The following is a 14368-nucleotide window of genomic DNA, read 5'->3' as shown; positions in this document are numbered from 1 at the left end:
TACACTACAAGAGAAATAAATTTATCAGGTAAGCATAAATTATGTTTTCTCTTGTTAAGTGTATCCAGTCCACGGATCATCCATTACTTATGGGATACCAATACCAAAGCTAAAGTACACGGATGATGGGAGGGACAAGGCAGGGATTAAGCGGAAGGAACCACTGCCTGAAGAACCTTTCTCCCAAAAACAGCCTCCGAAGAAGCAAAAGTATCAAATTTGTAAAATTTTGAAAAAGTGTGAAGCGAAGACCAAGTCGCGGCCTTGCAAATCTGTTCAACAGAGGCCTCATTTTTAAAGGCCCAGGTGGAAGCCACAGCTCTGGTAGAATGAGCTGTAATTCTTTCAGGGGGCTGCTGTCCAGCAGTCTCATAGGCTAGGCGTATAATACTCCGAAGCCAAAAGGAAAGAGAGGTTGCCGAAGCTTTTTGACCTCTCCTCTGTCCAGAATAAACGACAAACAGGGAAGATGTTTGACGAAAATCTTTAGTAGCTTGTAAGTAAAACTTCAAGGCACGGACTACGTCCAGATTATGTAAAATACGTTCCTTCTTTGAAGAAGGATTAGGACACAATGATGGAACAACAATCTCTTGATTGATATTCTTGTTAGAAACCACCTTAGGTAAAAACCCAGGTTTGGTACGCAGAACTACCTTATCTGCATGAAAAATCAGATAAGGAGAATCACATTGTAAGGCAGATAGCTCAGAGACTCTCCGAGCCGAGGAAATAGCCATCAAAAACAGAACTTTCCAAGATAAAAGCTTAATATCAATGGAATGAAGGGGTTCAAACGGAACTCCTTGAAGAACTTTAAGAACCAAGTTTAAGCTCCATGGGGGAGCAACAGGTTTAAACACAGGCTTAATTCTAAAGCCTGACAAAATGCCTGGACATCTGGAACTTCTGCTAGACGCTTGTGCAAAAGAATACAGAGCAGAAATCTGTCCCTTTAAGTAACTAGCTGATAATCCTTTGTCCAAACCCTCTTGGAGAAAGGACAATATCCTAGGAATCCTAACCTTACTCCATGAGTAATTCTTGGATTCACACCAGTAAAGATATGTACGCCATATCTTGTGATAGATTTTCCTGGTAACAGGCTTTCGTGCCTGTATTAAGGTATCAATGACTGACTCGGAGAAGCCACGCTTTGATAGAATCAAGCGTTCAATCTCCATGCAGTCAGTCTCAGAGAAATTAGATTTGGATGATTGAAAGGACCTTGTATTAGAAGGTCCTGTCTTAGAGGCAGAGTCCATGGTGGAAAGGATGACATGTCCACTAGGTCTGCATACCAGGTTCTGCATGGTCACGCAGGCGCTATTAGAATCACTGATGCTCTCTCCTGTTTAATTTTGGCAATCAGTCGAGGGAGCAGAGGAAACGGTGGAAACACATAAGCCAGGTTGCAGAACCAAGGCGCTGCTAGAGCATCTATCAGCGTCGCTTCTGGGTCCCTGGACCTGGATCTGTAACAAGGAAGCTTGGCGTTCTGGCGAGACGCCATGAGATCCAACTCTGGTTTCCCCAACGATGAATCAATTGAGCAAACACCTCCGGATGGAGTTCCCACTCCCCCGGGTGAAAAGTCTGACGACTTAGAAAATCCGCCTCCCAGTTCTCCACGCCTAGGATATGGACTGCTGACAGGTGGCAAGAGTGAGTCTCTGCCCAGCAAATTATTTTTGAGAGTTCTAATATCCCTAGGGAACTCCTGGTTCCCCCTTGATGGTTGATGTAAGCCACAGTCGTGATATTGTCCGACTGAAATCTGATGAACCTCAGTGTTGCTAACTGAGGCCAAGCCAGAAGAGCATTGAATATTGCTCTTAACTCCAGAATATTTATCGGAAGGAGTTTCTCCTCCTGAGTCCACGATCCCTGTGCCTTCAGGGAGTTCCAGACTGCACCCCAACCTAGAAGGCTGGCATCTGTTGTTACAATTGTCCAATCTGGCCTGCGAAAGGTCATACCCTCAGACAGGTGGACCCGAGACAACCACCAGAGAAGAGAATCTCTGGTCTCTTGATCCAGATTTAGCAGAGGGGACAAATCTGTGTAATCCCCATTCCACTGACTTAGCATGCATAATTGCAGCGGTCTGAGATGTAGGCGTGTAAATGGCACTATGTCCATTGCCGCTACCATTAAGCCGATCACCTCCGTCAGTGGGGATAGAGAACTCTTTTCCTCGTTCACTTTCCACCCGTGCGATCTCAAAACTGCCAGAACTATCTCTGTATGAGACTTGGCAATTTGAAAGCTTGACGCCTGTATCAGGATGTCGTCTAGATACGGAGCCACCACTATGACTCGCGGTCTTAGAACCGCCAGAAGTGAGCCCAGAACCTTCGTTAAGATTCTCAGGGCTGTAGCTACAAATTGGTAATGCCTGTATAGAAAGGCAAACCTTAGGAACCGATGATGATCTTTGTGAATCGGTATGTGAAGGTAGGCATCCTTTAAGTCCACTGTGGTCATGTACTGACCTTCTTGGATCATGGGTAGGATGGTCCGAATAGTTTCCATTTTTAAAGATGGAACTCTGAGGAATTTGTTTAAGATCTTTAGATCCAAAATTGGTCTGAAGGTTCCCTCTTTTTTGGGAACCACAAACAGATTTGAATAAAAACCCTGTCCTTGTTCCGTCCGCGGAACTGGATGGATCACTCCCATTACTAGGAGGTCTTGCACACAGCGTAGGAATGCCTCTTTCTTTATCTGATTTGCAGATAACCTTGAAAGATGAAATCTCCCTTGTGGAGGGGAAGCTTTCAAGTCCAGAAGATATCCCTGAGATATGATCTCCAACGCCAAGGGATTCTGAACATCTCTTGCCCACGCCTGGGCGAAGAGAAAAAGTCTGCCCCCTACTAGATCCGTCGCCGGATAGGGGGCCGTTCCTTCATGCTGTCTTAGAGGCAGCAGCAGGCTTTCTGGCCTGCATGCCTTTGTTCCAGGACTGGTTAGGTTTCCAGGCCTGCTTAGATTGAGCAAAAGTTCCCTCTTGTCTTGAAGCGGAGGAAGTTGATGCTGCACCTGCCTTGGAATTTCGAAAGGCACGAAAATTAGACTATTTGGCCTTTGATTTGGCCCTGTCCTGAGGAAGGGTATGACCCTTACCTCCAGTAATGTCAGCAATAATTTCTTTCAAACCATTCAAAGGAATGTTGAGTAATTTAGACTTTGAAGTCACATCAGCTGACCAGGATTTGAGCCATAGCGCCCTACGCGCCTGGATGGCGAATCCGGAATTCTTAGCCGTTAGTTTAGTCAAATGAACAATGGCATCAGAAACAAATGAGTTAGCTAGCTTAAGAGTTCTAAGCTTGTCAACAATTTCAGTCAATGGAGCTGTATGGATGGCCTCTTCCAGGGCCTCAAACCAGAATGCCGCCGCAGCAGTGACAGGCGCAATGCATGCAAGGGGCTGTAAAATAAAACCTTGTTGAATAAACATTTTCTTAAGGTAACCCTCTAATTTTTTATCCATTGGATCTGAAAAAGCACAACTGTCCTCAACCGGGATAGTGGTACGCTTTGCTAAAGTAGAAACTGCTCCCTCCACCTTAGGGACAGTCTGCCATAAGTCCCGTGTAGTGGCATCTATTGGAAACATTTTTCTAATTATAGGAGGTGGGGAAAAGGGCACACCGGGCCTATCCCACTCCTTACTAATAATTTCTGTAAGCCTTTTAGGTATTGGAAAAACATCAGTACTCACCGGCGCTGCATAGTATTTATCCAGCTTACACAATTTCTCTGGCACTGCAATTGTGTCACAGTCATTCAGAGCAGCTAATACCTCCCCAAGCAATACACGGAGGTTCTCAAGCTTAAATTTAAAATTAGAAATCTCTGAATCAGGTCTCCCCGAATCAGAGACGTCACCCACAGACTGAAGCTCTCCGTCCTCAGGTTCTGCATATTGTGACGCAGTATCAGACATGGCTCTTACAGCATCTACGCGCTCTGTAGCTCGTCTAACCCTCTGACAGGGTATTATTCATGATTGCAGCCATGTCCTGCAAAGTAATCGCTATGGGCGTCCCTGATGTACTTGGCGCCATATTAGCGTGCGTCCCTTGAGCAGGAGGCGAAGGGTCCGACACGTGGGGAGAGTAAGTCGGCATAACTTCCCCCTCGACAGACCCCTCTGGTGACAATTCTTTTATAGATAAAGACTGAGCTTTACTGTTTAAGGTGAAATCAATACATTTAGTACACATTCTCCTATGGGGCTCCACCATGGCTTTTAAACATAATGAACAAGTATCCTCTGTTTCAGACATGTTTTTACAGACTAGTAATGAGACTAGCAAGCTTGGAAAACACTTTAAAGCAAGTTAACAAGCAATATAAAAAACGTTACTGTGCCTTTAAGAGAAACAAATTTTGACAACATTTGAAATAACAGTGAAAAAAGGCAGTTACACTAACAAAATTTTTACAGTGTATGTAACAAGTCAGCAGAGCATTGCACCCACTTGCAAATGGATGATTAACCCCTTAATAACAAAAACAGAATAATAAATGACAAAAACGATTTTTAAACACAGTCACAACAACTGCCACAGTCTACTGTGATTGTTACCCTCCTCAAACACGACTTTGAAGCCTTTTGAGCCCTTCAGAGATGTCCTGTATCATGCAGAGGGAAGCTGAATGTCTCTGTCAGTATTTTTATCTGCACAGAAAAGCACTGAAATAGGCCCTTCCCACTCATATTGCAACAGTGGAAAGCTTCAGGAAACTGTCTCTAGGCAGAAATCAAACCAGCCATGTGGAAAAAAACTAGGCCCCAATAAGTTTTGTCACCAAACATATATAAAAACAATTAACATGCCAGCAAACGTTTTATATTACATTTTTATAAGAGTATGCATCTCTATTAATAAGCCTGATACCAGTAGCTATCACTGCATTTAAGGCTTTACTTACATTAATCCGGTATAAGCAGCATTTTCTAGCAAATTCCATCCCTAGAAAAATATTAACTGCACATACCTTATTGCAGGAAAACCTGCACGCCATTCCCTCTCTGAAGTTACCTCACTCCTCAGAATATGTGAGAACAGCCATGGATCTTAGTTACTTCTGCTAAGATCATAGAACATGCAGGCAGATTCTTCTTCTAAATACTGCCTGAGATAAACAGCACACTCCGGTACCATTTAAAAATAACAAACTTTTGATTGAAGAAATAAACTAAGTATAAAACACCACTCTCCTCTTACGACCTCCATCTTTGTTGAGGGTTGCAAGAGAATGACTGGATATGGCAGTTAGGGGAGGAGCTATATAGCAGCTCTGCTGTGGGTGATCCTCTTGCAACTTCCTGTTGGTAAGGAGAATATCCCATAAGTAATGGATGATCCGTGGACTGGATACACTTAACAAGAGAAAATTTGGGTTCAGTGTCCCTCATACTGGCAGACTGTCTGCCAGTACCTAAGAGGGGGGTTACCAGTGAGTGGGAAGGGAAGAGAGCTGTTTGGGAGGGATCAGGTGGGGATCAGGGGGTGGGAAGTATAAAGTGGGAGGCTAATCTCTACACTAAAGTTAAAATTAAACTTTTAAGATACCTAATTAACCCCTTCACTACCAGGAATAATAGAAGTGTGGTGCGCAGCTGCAATTAGCGGCCTTCTAGTTAGCAAAAAAGCAATGGCAAAGCCATATATGTCTGTTATTTCAGAACAAAGGGGATCCGAGAAAAACGTTTACACCCATTTGTGGTACGACTGCACAAGCAGTGTGTAAATAATTTCGGTGAGAAACCCAAATGGCTAGATTACGAGTTTTTGACGGTAAGGCTTGCGGTGCTAACAAGCATTTTTTTCTCACCGCTCACTTAAGACAACGCTGGTATTACAGGTTTTTACAAACCAGGCGTTAGCCACAGAAAAGTGAGCGTAGAGCAAAATTTAGCTCCACATCTCACCTCAATACCAGCGCTGCTTACGCTAGCGGTGAGCTGGCTAAACGTGCACGTGCACGATTTCCCCATAGGGATCAATGGGGCTGAGCCGGGTGAAAAAAAACGAACACCTCCAAAAAAGCAGCGTTCAGCTCCTAACACAGCCCTATTGATTCCTATGGGGAAATACTTTTTATGTCTACACCTAACACCCTAACATGAACCCCGAGTCTAAACACCCCTAATCTTACACTTATTAACCCCTAATCTGCCGCCCCGACATCGCCGACACCTGCTTTATATTATTAACCCCTAATCTGCCGCTCCAGACACGGCCCCCACCTACATTATACTTATGAACCCCTAATCTGCTGCCCCCAACATCGCCGACACCTACATTATATTTATTAACCCCTAATCTGCCGCCCCCAACGTCGCCGCAACCTAACTACACTTATTAACCCCTAATCTGTCGCCCCCAATGTCGTCGCCCTATAATAAAGTTATTAACCCCTAAACCTAAGTCTAACCCTAACACCCCCTATATATATATATATATATATATATATATATATATATAATTTAAATAAATCTAAATAAAATAACTACAATTAACTAAATTATTCCTATTTAAAACTAAATACTTACCTATAAAATAAACCCTAAGCTAGCTACAATATAACTAATAATTACATTGTAGCTATTTTAGGGTTTATTTTTATTTTACAGGCAACTTTGTATTTATTTTAACTAGGTACAATACTAGTTATTAACTATTTAATGGCTACCTAGCTAAAATAAATACAAATTTACCTGTAAAATAAACCCTAATCTAAGTTACAATTACACCTAACACTACACTATAATTAAATTTATTACCTAAACTAACTACAATTAATTACAATTAAATTAAATAAACTACAGTGCGAAAAAAACAAACACTAAATTACAGAAAATAATAAAATAATTACAAGAAAGGTAGAAACCACCACCACCGCAGAATTCACAACTGCATATAATCAGTATTTAGCTCACCCTTCCCCCTCGACACAGAAGCATTTACTATGAGAAGAAGATATTAAAGGAGGATGCCCTGGCTCAACAGGACCACCTCTTCCAAACACATAGAAAAGGCAAGTTCTACAGATTTGGGGACAAGACAGGGAGACTATTAGCCAACATGGTAAAATTGACCAACCCTAAATCCATCATCCCCTCCATGCAGACACAGGGGGTATTTCTTTCAGACACCGAATCTATCACAGCTGAATTTCTAAACTTTTATTCCACACTTTACACAGCTCAACCATGCACACAAAACGGCAAGGACCGCTTTTGGGACAGGGTTGATCCCCCTGCCCTTAGTATAGAAAACCTAGAACACCTTAATGCTCCAATTCAAGTGTCGGAAGTCCTAAAAGCAATTAAAGTGGCCAAACTGGGTAAAACCCAATATTACAAACTTTTATGAACAGAACTTAGCCCCTTACTGGCACAAACATTCACAGCCTATTTGCAGGGCTCAGCAACACCCCCAGCTGACTTCACTGATACACTCATGTGCTTAATCTTAAAGAGAGGTAGGGACCCGACAACTCCAGCCTCCTACAGACCAATAGCACTCTTGAATTGTGAGTACAAACTCTTTACTGCTATACTGGCAGGTAGACTAGCGGCTGTACTAGGCACGGTCATTCATAAAGACCAGACAGGTTTCATGAAACACCGCTCTTCGGTCACTAGCATACCAAGACACTGGCGGTTATAGACTACTAGTGGCGGGAGGGAAACAATAGTAGCAATAGAAATCAAAATAATGCTGACACACCTCAAGGGGCATGCCTTCTCTCTGTCGACGCGGAAAAAGCGTTCGACAGAGTAGAATGGGATCATCTCCTAACCACCCTGGAAAAATTTGGCATTACTGGGAATTTCCATAATCTCATACAAAAATTATATCACAATCCACGTACCTCAATAATAGTGAATGGTGAGGTGCCCCACCTTTTCTCCCTTAAACGGGGAACTAGGCAGGGATGCCCCCTATCCCCCCTCTTATTCAACCTGGCCATAGAACCCCTAGCCATATACATAAGAAACACGATACCGGCAATAAAGATAGGGTCCCATTCAATGCACTTATTATACGCTGATGATTTGCTCCTATACGTAACCAATCCAAGTACCACTATACCTAACCTGGTTTCCATATTCCAACAGTTCGGAAGCATCTCAGGCTATAAAGTAAACTTGGAAAAATCGGAGCTGACTGTAACACACACTAACTTTAAGTTAGATTTTGTAGAACAAATATATGCAAAACAGTTGTTATAGCAGACCATATAAATAAAGGTTGTGTCTCACATAATCTATAGTGGGTATTTTATCTGGAAATACACACATATAAACTGAGTGAGTGGAGTTTAATATGAGAGCTAAAACTGTTGTGGGCCATAAGTGAGTTAGATTGTGGTTCTCACTAAAAAGGTTGTAATTGAATGAAATAACAGTTTTAACTCTAAAGGTTTAGGACTGCATAGCAAAAATATGATAAAAGGAAAAATATGGGTTTGTAGCAAACAATAAATATGAGGCAAAAATTATAAAAGAGATAATGTCCAGAAAACAAAAGAAAAAGTAACGTTTTTGTGAAAAAATGTAAAAGTGACAAAATGGTTTTATGACAAAAATATATAAGATGATATGTCCAGCAATGACTCACCTCCGGAGGGAGAAAAAGTAGCAATGGTGGTTCAGTGATTGTTTTTAAGGCAAACCGCTGAAGTAGTTTGAGGGGAGAGCAGCTTACAGAGCTGCAGCGTCCTGTTCTGTGTAAACCGGAAGTGCGGAGGTCCGTGAAACCGGAAGTGGATAGATGACACGCAAACAGCGTGTATTCAGTAGCACAGAGGGAAGTCAGAGTCCTCAGTGAGAGCGGCTGTGCAGGGAAGCATGCAACTTCAATACCAAGCAAGGTATTGAATGTTGCAGGCTCCTTTATAGCCAGGACTCAGTTAGGAATATATCTTTTAAAGAGACAGGCATTTGGTATTATGACAGGGTACCCCCTTTAAGGAACCACTCCGTGGTTCATGGTTTCGGTCTAGATGGATGTCGACGGTGAAACAGAGACACTAGTCTTGGGGCTGAGAGATTAACTGAGGGCTCCCAGGAATCCTCCTCATGGGGATAGCCCTTCCAGTGGATCAGATACTGGAGTCTACCGGATACTTTACGAGAGTCCAGGATGTTTTCAACCTCATACTCCACTTCAGGAGCTAGAGGGGGTTCATCCACAGAAGATGGTGAATGATTTCTGAGTGCCTGATATGGCTTGAGAAGCGAAACATGAAAGGTTGGGTGGATACGATAATGTGAAGGCAGAAACAAGGTCACAGCGTTGTCATTGATAACCTTGGTTACAGGGAAAGGTCCAATAAATAAATTGTTGAACTTGCGGCTAGGCACAGTGAGACGAAGGTTTCTCGTGGATAGCCATACCAAGTCACCAGGTTTATAGATAGGGGACGCTCTATGTCGGAGGTCATAATAATGTTTATGACGTGCTTGAGCCTTTTTTATGTTTTCTGAGAGTAATGTAAAGGATTCTGAGATGGAGTTAGTGAAATCATTTATTATAGGACAATCACTTTCCCTTTCGAGGGGTAAGCAGAATGACGGATGAAATCCGTAATTGGCATGGAAAGGAGTGTCTTTGATTGAAGTGTGATATGTGTTGTTATGTGCAAATTCAGCGATAGGGAGCAACTCATTCCAGTTATCCTGTTGTTGTGTGGAGAAACAACGGATATATTCCTCCAACCGTTGGTTGGTACGCTCCGTCTGCCCGTTGGTCTGGGGGTGAAAAGCAGATGATAACCTTTGATCAATCTCAAGGGTTTTACATAGCTGTTTCCAAAGGCGCGAGGTGAATTGTGTCCCTCTGTCTGTTGTGATAGAAGAGGGTACTCCATGTAATTTGATTAAATTTTTTAGCAACAACGTCACTGTTTCCATACTGGTGGGCAGTTTATGGAAAGGGACAAAATGAAACATTTTCGTCAATAGATCAACCACTACCATAATTGTTTTGTTACCACCGGATTTGGGAAGTTCAACTATAAAATCTATGGCTATCTCACTCCATGGTCTTTTGGGTATAGGAAGAGAAAGGAGATAACCTGGGGGGTGTCTTCTATCTTTTTTACATGTGGTACATGTCTTACAGGTAGAGATGTGTTTTTGTACATCACAAATCATTCTGGGCCACCAGTACAATCGCTTTAGCAATCTGTGAGTCTTGTTAACTCCTGGGTGTCCAGAGAATTTGGAATCATGTACCTGTTCAAGTATAAATGATCTCATGTTTGGAGGGATATATGTCTTACCTTGATAACAAAGTAACCCATCAGATTTAGGAGTTAGATTATATGTATCCTTTGTTGTATCGATGTCTTGTTCACTTTTTAATTTAACTGTGAAATCTATGATACCACCTAAAATAAAGTTAGGGGGAATAATAGTACCTGTGTGAGGAACCTGATGGGGTTTTGGAGGCAGCCTGGATAGGATGTCTGCTTTTGTGTTTAGGGAAGCCGTCCTATAGGTGATAATGTAATTGAACCTTGAAAAGAATAAACTCCATCTGACCTGTCTAGATGTGAGTGTTCGATTGGTTTTGAGAAACTGTAGGTTTCTATGATCGGTATAGATAATGATAGGTTCAGCGGTTCCCTCTAATAAATGTCTCCAATTAACTAGGGCACTTTTCATGGCGAGAAGTTCTTTTTCCCCTACATGATAGTTTAGTTCAGAAGATGCTATTGGATGTAATTTATTGGTGGTTTTGGATTTTTGGGAAAGTACAGCCCCAATAGCATGTTCAGATGCATCTACTTCAAGTGTATACTGAGAGAGTGGGTCAGGATAAGCAAGAATAGGAGCTGTAGTAAACGCATGTTTTAAATAATTAAAGGCATCATTAGCTGAGGGGGACCACACAAAAGGTATATGATCTTTAGTAAGATTAGTGAGGGGTTTAGCAATGTGAGAGAACCCTTTAATAAACTTTCGATAGAAATTCGAAAACCCTAGAAATTTCTGGACATTCTTTTTATTACGTGGTATGGGCCAATCAATTATTGCTTGAACCTTTGAATTTTCCATCTGAATCCCTTTTGATGAGATATGGTACCCCAGAAATGTGATATCATTACTATGAAATATACATTTCTCAGCTTTCACGTAAAGTTAATGTGCTTGTAAACGTGCCAAGACTGTTCTTACGTGTTTTATGTGTTCTGTCAGAGTGTTAGAAAAGATTAATATATCATCAAGATATATTACCAGGAAGGTGTCCAATATATCTCTGAATATGTCATTAATATAACGTTGAAACGTTGCAGGGGCATTACATAGCCCAAATGGCATTACCGTGTACTCAAAGAGTCCGTACCTCGTACGGAACGCCGTCAGCCACTCATCACCTGAACGCATACGAATGAGGTTGTAAGCACCTCTGAGGTCGAGTTTAGTGAAAATGGATGACCCATTTAATCTTTCTATGAGTTCAGGGATGAGCGGCAGAGGATAACGGTCTTTCACAGTACGTTTATTGAGCTCACGGTAATCCACAATCGGCCTGATGGTTTTGTCTTTGTTAGTCACAAAGAAAATGCCCGCACCTGCAGGAGAGGTGGAAGGTCTTATGAATCCTTTTCTAAGGTTTTCATTTATGTATTCTTTGAGTCTTACTAATTCAGTTTGGGATAGAGGGAAGATGTGCCCATATGGGATGTCAGACCCTGGTATAAGTTCTATGGGGCAATCATACTCTCTATGGGGTGGTAGAGATTCTGCTTCTACTTTATCAAATACTAATAAGAAGTCATGATACTGATGTGGTATTAACCCTTCATCTTGGTTTAGGTGGAGTATAGAGTGAGAAAGTAGACAAGTATTTTTACAATAGGATGAGTTAAATTCTATTGTATTTTGTTTCCAATGAATCATTGGTTGGTGTTGTCTTAACCAGTGCAGCCCGAGTATGACCGGGAACATTGGAGAGGTGATGATATCAAAAGAGATGTACTCTTGGTGGTTATTGTGAATGTTAACAAGTATGGGAATCGTTTGGTGTGTGATGGGACCTGTGGATAAACAATTACCATCAATCAAACGTACTGCAACTGGATTTTCTTTCACAACAAACGGTATATTTTTATTTTTTACTATAGAGGAATCAATGTAATTGGCATAAGCGCCAGAGTCCACAACGGCTTCAAGGTTTAGTCGCTGTCTTTCCCACTGTAACGAGATGGGAACTAATAAGTAAGTTGGTTTATGAGTAGAAAGTGTAAAATTGTGAAGAGCACAAACTGACTCACCAGATTTCTGTCTCTTCAGAGATGGGCAGTCCGTGACTGAATGGTCCTTGGAGGCACAATACATGCAGAGAGCATGTTCCTTGCGATGAGACTTTTCCTCTGGGGTTAGCGGTCCTTTAATGAACCCAATATCCATGGCCTCTGCATTACCCCTTGGGCTATATGTCACAGGACGTGAAGGATGATATCTAGTTACAGTGTCATGTGTTTGTTTTTCTAATCTCCTCTCTCTGAATCTCCTATCAATCTTAATAGTAAGGGCCATTAATGCCTCTAAAGAATCTGGGAGATCAATTCTAACTAATTCATCTTTTATGGGGTCTGATAGACCTAATCTAAATTGATTAATTAATGAGATTTGATTCCATTGCGTGTCTCTTTGCCAGATCTTGAACTCAGATATGTAGTCTTCCACATATCTTTTATCCTGCTTTAGACTACGTAATGTATTTTCTGCTGTCAGTTGTTTATGAGGGTCTTCATACAGATCAGACATTGCTCTAAAAAATTCATCAACTGATTCAAGTATGGGGTCATTAGATTCATACAGGGAGTCTGCCCAAGCACGGGGTTCTCCTTTTAAATAGGATATTATTGTCAGAATTTTAATTCTTTCAGTAGGGAATGTTTTTGGTTTTAATGTAATAAACATTCTACAGGCATTGTAGAACTGTCTAAAAGTTTTTCTATCGCCTGAGAAATGCTCTGGGGGGCTGATAGGCGGTTCAGGAGGAACAGGAGGAGAGTTAAACCCTTCTTTTATAATCCCTTTTAGGGTTAAATTCTCTGAGTGTAATTCTCTAAGACCCTGTGTCAACTGATCTACTTTATGGGAGAGTTCCATGACATGAGCCTGTAGGTCAGCAGGGTTCAGCATTCTGTTTTTAAGGCTTGGTATTCTGTAACACACACTAACTTTAAGTTAGATTTTGTAGAACAAATATATGCAAAACAGTTGTTATAGCAGACCATATAAATAAAGGTTGTGTCTCACATAATCTATAGTGGGTATTTTATCTGGAAATACACACATATAAACTGAGTGAGTGGAGTTTAATATGAGAGCTAAAACTGTTGTGGGCAATAAGTGAGTTAGATTGTGGTTCTCACTAAAAAGGTTGTAATTGAATGAAATAACAGTTTTAACTCTAAAGGTTTAGGACTGCATAGCAAAAATATGATAAAAGGAAAAATATGGGTTTGTAGCAAACAATAAATATGAGGCAAAAATTATAAAAGAGATAATGTCCAGAAAACAAAAGAAAAAACAGAATTTATGCTTACCTGATAAATTACTTTCTCCAACGGTGTGTCCGGTCCACGGCGTCATCCTTACTTGTGGGATATTCTCTTCCCCAACAGGAAATGGCAAAGAGCCCAGCAAAGCTGGTCACATGATCCCTCCTAGGCTCCGCCTTCCCCAGTCATTCGACCGACGTAAAGGAGGAATATGCATAGGAGAAATCATATGATACCGTGGTGACTGTAGTTAGAGAAAATAATTCATCAGACCTGATTAAAAAACCAGGGCGGGCCGTGGACCGGACACACCGTTGGAGAAAGTAATTTATCAGGTAAGCATAAATTCTGTTTTCTCCAACATAGGTGTGTCCGGTCCACGGCGTCATCCTTACTTGTGGGAACCAATACCAAAGCTTTAGGACACGGATGATGGGAGGGAGCAAATCAGGTCACCTAGATGGAAGGCACCACGGCTTGCAAAACCTTTCTCCCAAAAACAGCCTCCGAAGAAGCAAAAGTATCAAATTTGTAAAATTTGGTAAAAGTGTGCAGTGAAGACCAAGTCGCTGCCTTACATATCTGATCAACAGAAGCCTCGTTCTTGAAGGCCCATGTGGAAGCCACAGCCCTAGTGGAGTGAGCTGTGATTCTTTCAGGAGGCTGCCGTCCGGCAGTCTCATAAGCCAATCGGATGATGCTTTTAAGCCAAAAAGAGAGAGAGGTAGAAGTTGCTTTTTGACCTCTCCTTTTACCAGAATAAACAACAAACAAGGAAGATGTTTGTCTGAAATCCTTTGTAGCCTCTAAATAGAAT

The 14368-nt window shown here is 41.6% G+C and overlaps 1 long non-coding RNA gene across 1 annotated transcript; it reads right to left on the bottom strand.

Annotated features, from left to right (window-relative positions):
* Positions 1 to 12119: 12119 nt before the first annotated feature.
* LOC128662467 (uncharacterized) lies at positions 12120 to 12565 on the bottom strand. The gene is made up of 2 exons (XR_008402786.1): positions 12313 to 12565; positions 12120 to 12232 (listed from the first exon to the last, which is right to left on the bottom strand). It is a non-coding gene; the product is annotated as an uncharacterized LOC128662467 (long non-coding RNA).
* Positions 12566 to 14368: the final 1803 nt, after the last annotated feature.

This window comes from Bombina bombina, chromosome 6, assembly GCF_027579735.1.
Source record: "Bombina bombina isolate aBomBom1 chromosome 6, aBomBom1.pri, whole genome shotgun sequence".
In the NCBI taxonomy this organism is placed as follows: domain Eukaryota; kingdom Metazoa; phylum Chordata; class Amphibia; order Anura; family Bombinatoridae; genus Bombina; species Bombina bombina.
Note: the sequence above shows the minus strand (reverse complement) of the source record. Positions and strands in the feature narration are given on the sequence as shown.